The following is a 7,530-nucleotide window of genomic DNA, read 5'->3' on the forward strand; positions in this document are numbered from 1 at the left end:
AAAAAAAAAAAAAAAAAAAAAAAATAATAATAAAATAAATAAAATAAACCAATAAACCAGACAACGATTGAGGTCAACTCTCAATGTTAACCTCTGACTGCTGGACAAACATACACACACATGTGGGGCACACCCGAACACGCAAATAGATGCACAAGCAATCTTCACACAAAACAAGGAGAACGAAGAAGAGTAAGGCAAAGTTATCCAAGAGCAAACACTGTGGGTTTTTTTGCCTGCACAGAGCCTAACTGTCCTGTTATTTTTAACCCTGGTCATTCCAGAAAAGCAAGAGAGGAGTTGAGCTTTAGGGAGCAAAGAGCTTTTTTACAAGTGTCTGTATTAGTAAAATGTTTTCAAAGAGATTTATTTTTTTTAAAAGCAACTAAAGAAAAAAATGTCTAAGTAAATAAGTAAGGAAATAAATAGTTTTAACCTAAACTTGACATTCACACACACAAAAAAATCTATTTTCATCGACTGCAGCTCCTCTCTGGATTCCTCTCAGCATGAAGGGTGGGCAATCCGCAGATTACTCTGAGAGAGAATTTAGGCCACTTGGTATTCTAGAGGGACGGTTGTGCCATCACACCACAGGGGTATTCCTAGGTCCACCGGCATCAAGATTGAGACAGAGCTTGCCATCCATCAGACCAGAGTCCCTCCAAGGAAGGAAGGGGAGGGAAGTCCCTCCGAGTCCCCTAGTAGACTCTCACTAGCCAGGGGTACCCCTCTCATCTTGGCACCTCCTTCTCAAGCCCCTCTACCAAATGACCTCAGACAGAGCTGCCTCTGTTCCCTCCACCAAATGACCTCAGAGAGAGCTGCCTCCGTCCCTTGAAACGGCTGTATTGGTGGGCCTCATATGAGCAGGATGCCTCTTGCAGCCACTGTCTGCACATGAGGTTCACCTCTGGAGGCTGCCTACATGGGAGGTGTGGCCTAAGCTGTCCCCTATTACCTACCGTTAGTACCAAGATGGGACAATAGATGTCCATAGAACTCAAAGCTCAAGGTGGGGCAGGTGGAGTCTTCCTTCTTCTGGAGAGATCCAGCCTTTAGATGGAGAAGTGGTACCATTCCCATCCTGAGACAAGGGGGAACTCTAGTCTTAGGAGATTAAACCCTGTCAGAATCCCAGTAGAGCATGCTGATGGGAAACCCGGCAGTCTCCTAGCGAAAGGCTTCTCCAAAGGCTGGGACCATTGTAGAGGGGGCTTGGCATGCCAGCCACCCACACTGCCACCCAAGTCTTACCATCTGGGCACTGTCCCTTTTAAGGCTTTCTTTTCCTCAACAGAGAATATGCTCCCTCCTATATAACGTCTCCTGTAAATGTACCCTGTGCCCCTGAAAACCATATGCCACGCCCTTCAGTGCTTTCCCTCTGTCTGGGCCCGGTAGCATTCTATGCTCCTCTTCTCCCCAGTCATTATCCCTGCTCTCTGGCTGATCAGAGGTCAGCTCTTTGGAAAGCTTTGCCTCTGTAGCCAAGTTGTCAGGATCTACGGTCTCAGACTAGCATTCAATAGAACTGCCCTGAAACAAAGGCGAGAACTAGACACCTCATTTTAGCCAATAGGCCAGAATGCGATGCATTAGAATATATCTTAAGACCTAAAACGAAGGCTCTCCTAGTTCCAAAGTCCATCTGCCACCCAACAGTTTCCATTGCCCAGGCAATGGAATCCAACCCCGCTCCTATTCTTACCCTGTACCCCAAAGAAGTTCATAGACCCCAAACTGGAATCCACATGAAAAGAAAATGCAGCATTTATGTTGCTCGGTCTGAGTTACTTGGTTTAGTATAATTGTTCCAATTCATCTATTTCCCTGAAAGTTTTACAATTTCATTCTTCTTTATAATTGATTCTAAGTCCATTATGTCTATGCCATAATCTTCAGTACCATTCATCAACACTGATATCTAGTACTGAGAAAAGAGGAGCAGCTGCTGGGGAGAAACCATGACACCTCCCATACTACACTGCTCGCCCAGCCATGTCAGGTTTCCATCCAAGCTGAGGGGCAATAATGCCTGCTCAGTGCAGACAAGGAGGCTCACTTCACAGAGAGGATGTATTCAGAAGCCATGCCCACTGCGAGTGAGGTGGCAGGTGGAGGTGGGGCTAGCAGAAGGACCTGAGTTCAACTCCTAGGACTCATGTGAAAAAAGAAACCCAAACAGGTGTGGTGACATTCATATGTAGTCCTAGAGCCAGGGAGGTGGAGACTGGCAGATCCATGGGCCTTTCAGTCTGGCCTATTTGGCAAGCTCTAGGCCAATGACAGACAAATGAGACAGCACCTGAGTGACTACACTTGAGTTTATCCTCTGGCCTACACACACAGACACACACACAGAGAAGAGACAGAGACAGAGAGAGACAGAGACAGAGACAGAGACAGACAGAGACAGAGACAGAGAGAGAAAGAGAAAGAAAGAAAGAGAGAGAGAGAGAGAGAGAGAGAGAGAGAGAGAGAGAGAGAGACTGTACACATAGGCTCGCTCACATACATCAAGAGCCAAGAACATGACGATTTATAATTCACTCGCCTGCCAGGTTTAAAATTCATGCAATTTGTGAAGACTTTTTAAAATCTCCAGGGAACTCACGCAATGTCGTTATTGCATATAAATTGAGGCTTTATGAACATTTCATTAATATTGTTTTTAATAAAATAATATCTCATAAGAGTCCTTTCTTCTTAGGGAAATTTCAAATTTGCATAAAATACCAAGTTCTCTCACTAGTGTGTGACTGGTGTCCGAGTGGGAGGAATGGGGTAAGAGCAGGGTACAATTTGTTTTCCCAGGGCACTGGGAGGGTTCCCTGCTAACGTCAGCGAACCAGCAGAGAGAGACTTTAGGCAGCTGGCTCAGCCTCAGTTGACTTCTCTGCACCCAATGCTACTGTCAGACTGCTTGATAATCACCTACACCTTGCCATCACTTGCTTGCTTTTTAAGAAAAGTTTTATTTGTTCTTTGAGAATTTTATATCTTGTATGCCTTCTATCAGAAGAGACACAAAACCTTGTAGTTGTTGTCCTTGTTCCCTACTTTGCAAACAAGATAAGCGAGTGACAGATCTTGGGAAGGAAAACTGGATGTCATTCACAAAGCCAGAGGCTAAGGCAGGGCTGAAGAGCCTGGCTTCTTCACAAAGGGAATCCATCGCCCTTACAGGGTGGAGGCTGGATTCCATTCAGAGCCCTCTGTGACCCCACATTCCAGGCTCAACAGCTTTCTCCACCTGCAGAGTGGCTGGGGAGGGAGTTCCATAGGAGCTTCACATATGCTTGCTCTGCCCTTCTTCCTTGTTTGGCCCTGGCTATAGAAGTGGCTTTAAAACTATCTGGAGGGGGCTAGAGAGATGGCTCAGTGGTTAAGAGCACTGACTGCTCTTCCAGAGGTCCTGAGTTCAATTCCTAGCAACTGAACTATCATAACTATCTGTAATGGGATCCAAGAGGGAGACCTGCCTGAAAGATAGGCTTTGTTCACCCAGATCCTGGCCTTGGGGCCACAGAACAGGGCTCAGAAAAGGTCTTTGCACCATAACCCTCTCATTAAGCCTGGACAATATTGGCTCACATGGTATTCTGAGAACGTGTTAAACGAGAAGACATTTAAAAATGAGATGATTCTGTACTTTTTTTTTTTTTTTTTTGAGGCAGGGTTTCTCTTTATAGCTCTGGCTATCTATCCTGGAACTCACTCTGTAGACCAGTCTGGCCTTGAATTTAGAAATCCACCTGCCTCTGCCTCCTAAGTGCTGGGATTAAAGGCATGCACCACTGCCTGGGGATTCTGTACTTTTAGATTCAGGCTTCTGGCTTCTCTTTTAAACTGTATATTATCTAGAACACAGAGGTCCATAATCCTACTCATGTATAACTAACTGTCTGTCCTCAGCACAGCGTGTGCCCTGCCCAAGCTCATGACAGTTTGCACCTGTCTTAGCTAGATCTCTGTTGCTGTGATGAATCACCATGACTAAAAGCCACTTGGGAAGGCAAGGGTATATTTGGCTTACACTTCCATATCACAGCTCATCAACAAAAGTCAGGACAGGAGCTAGAGAGAAGAGCTGATGCGGAGGACATGGAGGGCATGGAGGCGTGCTGCTTACTGGCTTGCTCCCCATGTCTTGCTCAACTTGCTTTATATACCTAAGGACCACCTGCCTAGACCCTCTCATATCAATCATCAATCATCAAAAAAAAAAAAAAGTACCACAGGCTAATCTGGTGGGACATTTTCTCAGTTGAGAAATGACTCTATCTTGTGCCAAGTCATAAAACCAGCCAGCACACCACCCTTCCTTCTTGTCTCTCTGATAAAGAAGCTGGGGATCAGTTTCCAGCTAGCACCTTGCCGGCTTACTAAGGCTATTCGCATCTCGAACTTCATTGGACACCGAACTCTTCCTGAGTAGGCCACATGTACTTCTTTAGGTCTGATTCCTTCCTGAAGGCCAGCCTGTGAGCTCACCCTTACCAGAATGTGCTCTGGAGCCAGAGTCCCTTCTGCCCCTCATTACTCACAGCTGCATGCTCCTGTTTCTCTGACATGACTATGAATAATGCAGTGTGATAAACTGTTAGCAGCCTGGTCTTAAATAGGTGATCTCCCCTCTTGTCCTGAAGGGGGAGATTTGGTGCCTAATTCTGAAGGTTGACATTTTCAGAGGAACATCATCTGATTAGAAACCTGTCTGTATTGTGAGGATGGGAAATGAAAGGTCAGGAAGTCATGTTGTTGGGACAAAATACATGACAAAAGCAACTTCTGGAATGGTTTATTTTGGTTCATGGTTTGAGGGTACAGTCCATCGACACAGGAAGGCATGGCTGTAGGAGTAGGTAGTAACTGATCACATTGTACCCTTAACTGGGAAACAGAAGGCAATGGCTTCCTTTTTCTATTCACTCTTGGGGCTACAACCAATGGGATGGTGCCACCCACATTAAAGGTGGATCTTCCCACACTGACCTAATCTAGAAACTCCCTCATTGACACACCCAGGAGTCTGTCTCCAGGATTCTAAATCCCATGAGGTTGACAGTTAACTCTCACACCCCAGGACTAGTGACTGATGGAAGTGGGGATATCTAGTATAGAGTAAAGAAGGGCTAAGAATCACCCATGCTTCATCTGGGAAGTCATGAGAAAAAAGCCAGGACTGGTCCAGCACTAATGGTACAGTGTGATATACCATCAGCACTAATGGTACAGTGTGATATGCCATCAGCACTAATGGTACAGTGTGATATACCATCAGCACTGATGGTACAGTGTGATATGCCATCAGCACTAATGGTACAGTGTGATATACCATCAGCACTAATGGTACAGTGTGATATGCCATCAGCACTAATGGTACAGTGTGATATACCATCAGCACTGATGGTACAGTGTGATATGCCATCAGCACTAATGGTACAGTGTGATATGCCATCATAACAAGTGTAGCAGGACTCACTCAATACCCACTACATGCTTTGCAATATTCCAGGCACATGTACTCTCTCACTAGTTTTAACACAGTAAATTTAATCAATTGAAGCCATAGGAATTAACCAAATTGATGTCTAAATGTGGAAGACGCTGCCTCAGCGGTGAGGGGGCCTCTGTGGCTAGAGGAGTGTAGTGGGATTGCTGCATGCGCTCTCTAAAGGGACAGGCATCTCAAATGACTCCTATGGTCTCATTTGACCAGGTGTTCTGGGAATCGGGTAGGTTAAGTTCAGGCGGTTCTCCCAGAGCTGAGGAGGGAAACTGAAGATTAGAAAACCAGGGAAGGAAGTGGTGAGCTGATGCTGCAGCTCCTTCTAATGCAGAAACATGAGTGGGTTTGATACTGGCCAACACAGCTGTGCTGGTTTGAGTGAGGATGGCCCCCATAGACTCATACGTTTGAATACTTAGTCTCACTTGGTGGAACTGTTTGGGCAGGATTAGGGGGTGTGACTTGTGGAGAAGGTATGTCACTGGCGGGGAGGGGGGTTTAGGGGGAGGGAGCTTTGAAGTTTCAAAAGACTCAGTGTCACTCCCAGTGTGCTCTCTGCCTCTTGCATGCAAATCAGGATGTGAACTCTCAGTTTTCCTGCTACTGTACCTTTGCTCCACCATCACGTTATGATGGTGTATTACACTGTACCATTAGTGCTGTACCAGTCCTGACTGATTGCATCCACTTTTTTCTCATGACTTCCCAGATGAAGCAAGGGTGGTTCTTAGCCCTTCTTACTCTGTAGTAGATATCTCAGTTCCATCAATCACTTGTCCTAGGGTGTGATCGTTAACCTAGACTGTCAACCTGGTGAGATTTAGAATACTCATAGAAACAAAGCCTCTGAAACCGTAAGCCCCATTAAATGCTTTCTTTCATAAGCTGCCTTTGTCTTAGTTAGGGTTTTACTGCTGTGAACAGACACCATGACTAAGGCAAGTTTTATAAGGACAACATTTAATTGGAGCTAGCTTACAGGTTCAGAGGTTCTGTCCATTATTATGAAGGCAGGAGTATGGCAGTCTCCAGGCAGGCTTGGTGCAGGACTTGATGAGATTTCTATGTCTTCATCTACAGAATTGTGGGGGATGACTAACTCAGGTCAGGAGGATAGTCTTAAAGCCCATATCCACAATGACACACTTCCTCCAACAAGGTCACACCTCCAAATTGTGCCACTCCCTGGACCAAGCATACTCAAACTCCCATAGTGATGATGTCTCCTTACAGTAACAGAAAAGTGGCTAATACAGCAGCCAACTGCACATTGATATAAGAGTGCCCTAAAGCTCATATAGGCTGATCTAAGTTGAGGAGAAATGCACTGAGGTGATCAATGGTGCATGTGATGATTGACAGGATCTAGAATCATCTAGGAGATAAGCTCTGAGCATGTCTTTGAGGGATAATCTAGATTGGATTAGCTGGGGTGGGAAAACTCACCCTAAATGTGGACAGTAGCTTTCCATGGTCTGGGTTACAAGGCAGAATGAAAAGGGTGATAGTAAGCTGAATACAGAGATTCATTCCCTCTGTCTCTTGCTGACATGCCTCGCCCACCACGATGGACTGTATTCCCTCAAACTGTGAGCCACAAGAAAACCCCTCCTTCATGAAGTTGCTTCTGTCATGCACTCTGCCACAGCAGAAAGGAAAAATAACTAATACAATCTATGAGATTTCCTGGGGGTTCTTGGAAGCCAGAGGTCAATGTTGGGTGTCTTTCCCTATTGTTTTCTATTTTATTTTTTGAGATAGAATCTCTCACTGAACGTGGAACTCACTAATTCAGCTAGAATAGCTGGCCAATTCAATCTAGAGATTCACCTGTTTCTGCCCCTGCAGTATTGGGGTTACAAACATATCCCTGGCCTTTTAAAAGTTATTATTAAATATATTTGTCATTTGTGGGTATGTGCTTGTGCGAGGATATGTGGGAGCAGGGAGCATGTGCATGCCATAATACATGTATGAAGCTCAGAGGATAACATTCAGATGTTGGTTCTCTCTCT

Source organism: Mastomys coucha, unplaced genomic scaffold, assembly GCF_008632895.1.
Source record: "Mastomys coucha isolate ucsf_1 unplaced genomic scaffold, UCSF_Mcou_1 pScaffold6, whole genome shotgun sequence".
Taxonomy (NCBI): domain Eukaryota; kingdom Metazoa; phylum Chordata; class Mammalia; order Rodentia; family Muridae; genus Mastomys; species Mastomys coucha.